The 2,520-nt window shown below is 45.9% G+C and overlaps 1 pseudogene; it reads left to right on the top strand.

Moving 5' to 3' along the window:
* The first annotated feature begins 414 nt into the window (after window positions 1-414).
* On the top strand, window positions 415-893 carry LOC105536470 (annotated as a pseudogene).
* Window positions 894-2,520: the final 1,627 nt, after the last annotated feature.

Genomic DNA, 2,520 nt, shown 5'->3' with positions numbered 1-2,520 from the left:
TTCAGAGTATATCGAATAACTGATGATGGAGCCCTCTAAAACTTTACTGAGTTTCCTACAGAGAAGAATATTCTCCTAAATAATCCCAATACACCAATGGAATCCATTATTTCCTCAGATACTCAGTAGTATTTCAAATTTTGAGAAGTATCAAAAAATATGCTTTGTTACAAAATGGTCCCCAGAAAGAAACATGTTATTTACAGACATATCTGTACTGCCCTGCTTTGACCTGGCACCCTAGGGACATTGTTCCCATGCTGAGTTACTGAGATGAGCTGGCCCTGCAGCTGTGCCCAGCCTACCCCATCCCCTGCTGATTTGCATGTTCTGAGAGCACAGCCCCCTCCCCTGAAGACTTCTTAATAGGCTGGTCACACTCTGTGCAGGAACCAGTCCCAGTCAGGACACAGCATGGACATGAGGGCCCCCGCTCAGTTCCTGGTGCTTCTGCTGCTCTGGTTCCCAGGTGAGGAAAGAGAACACTAGGAATTTACTTAGCCAATGTGATCAGTACAGCCTGGCTCTTCAGGGAGTGCTTCTAATGACAAGACTGATTGTGCAGATGTTTGTTTTTATGTTTTCAATATTGGGTGCCATATGTGATATCCAGATGACCCAGTCTCCATCCTCCGTGTCTGCATCTGTAGGAGACAGAGTCACTATCACTTGCCAAGCAAATCAGGGCATTAGCAGTGAATTACCCCGGTATCAGCAGAAACCAGGGAAAGCTCCTATGCTCCTGGTCTATGCTGCACCAAATGGTAGAAGGGGATCCCATCTGGGTTCATTGGAATGGATCTGGGACAGATTTCACTCACACCGTCAGCAGCCTGCAGTCTGATGATTTGGCCACTTATTACTGTCAAAGGATTACAGTTACCCTTCCATAGTGTTGCAAGTCATAAAATTAACCACCCAGGGAAGCAGATGTGTAAGGCTGGGCTGCCCCAGCTGCTCCTCCTGGTGCCCCCATCTGTTAAGAGCAATTCTGTTGAGAGATGATTACACCTGAGGAGTCTGAGTTATGGTGTGAGTTGCAATTAATATCTAAAAAGAAGCTATTCTTCGAATTTCAAGTGGGATTGTTTTCTAAATAGACGGAATGAGAGTCTAAACGACAGCCTATGAAAGACTTGGGGACATGGTAGTCAAAGATGCAAATACTAGAATAGAAGGATTCTCTGGAGCTCCCCAAGAATCCACAGTGCACCTGCAACAGAAGGTAAAACTGCCAATCATGTGGCCCTCAGAGGTTTCTGGGAAGCCTAGGTTTGGGGATGCCAATGCTCTGCCTGGAAGACCTGTCTGACTTCTGAAGTATTTGCTTGCAATTGACCAGGCAGCGTGTTATTCCAGAGAGATCTATCACATGCGCAAGTTCCAGATTTAACAACCCCATCTTTTCTTCATGAACGTTGCAGTCTCTGTCTTTACCCACAATCTTTTTCCTTCACTGTACTTCTGCTGACTCCCCATGGTCATGTCTGCACCTCACTGTTGTCTCTGAAGCTGGGGAAGCAGCTCTGCCTGCACATACGGTAGACCTCAGGAGCTGAAATGAGCATCGCCTAGAACAGCCTAAACCAGTGAGAACACGTGAGGTGTATAAATAGCCCAGGTCCCTCACCTCTCAGGTGGAATAGCCCAGAGGCATTCTTCTGTGTTTCCATGTGGGCTTCAGCTCTTGTGGTCCTCATGGGTAGCTGCTTGCTGAAAGACCTTTCACTGTCCATCATCTCTTCCCTGCCTCACTTTCTGTCTTCAGTCTCAGGGTTTCCTGTAGCTTGTCATTAGGGTGCTTACATGGGAACCCTTGTCGTTAGAAACCCAACCTAAGATTATAGGCAAATCCTCATGAGTGGAAGTGTCTGTTATCAAATTGTTGCTACTTCTCCTCTTATAATAGGTAGAGAAATTCAGAGAATGTAGAAAACATTTAATTTTCTTTTACCAGTCTCTCATAGATTCTGGTTAAGTAGCAATTCCTTTCTTCTGGGTCACAACATCAGAGGAGACCCTAACAAATAGCTCCACACTGTGAGGTCCACATTAGAGCAGCAGCAGGTGAAGAATCCTCCAGCCCAGGAAACCCCCAGACAGAGGGCCCTGACTCAGATCCCTCCAGCTCTCTCACTTTATAAAGCTGCTGGCTTCTCCCTGTCCTCTCCTTCTCCCATTCATGCGACCTTGGATTCTTCTTTAGGAAAGGGCAGTTTGCAGATAATTAGGCGGTTTTGTAGTCTGAGTAAAGCACTTTCCCCCATAAAAAGATGTTCATGTCCTACCCTCTGGAACCTTAACATTAGCTTATATGCAAAAGAAACTTGGCAATGTGATGATGTCACTTGCTGACCATGTCACTTTGGGCAAATGTGATGAAGTCTTGAGATAGGAAGACTATCTTGGAGTATATTGTGGGCTCCGTGTAATCATAATTGTCCTTATAAGAGGGAGGCAGGAGGGTCCGATTTGGAGAGAAGAAGTGACTATGGAGGGAGAGGCTGAGTGATACGAGGA

The sequence above is a fragment of the Mandrillus leucophaeus genome, unplaced genomic scaffold, assembly GCF_000951045.1.
Source record: "Mandrillus leucophaeus isolate KB7577 unplaced genomic scaffold, Mleu.le_1.0 Scaffold1599, whole genome shotgun sequence".
In the NCBI taxonomy this organism is placed as follows: Eukaryota; Metazoa; Chordata; class Mammalia; order Primates; family Cercopithecidae; genus Mandrillus; species Mandrillus leucophaeus.
Note: the sequence above shows the minus strand (reverse complement) of the source record. Positions and strands in the feature narration are given on the sequence as shown.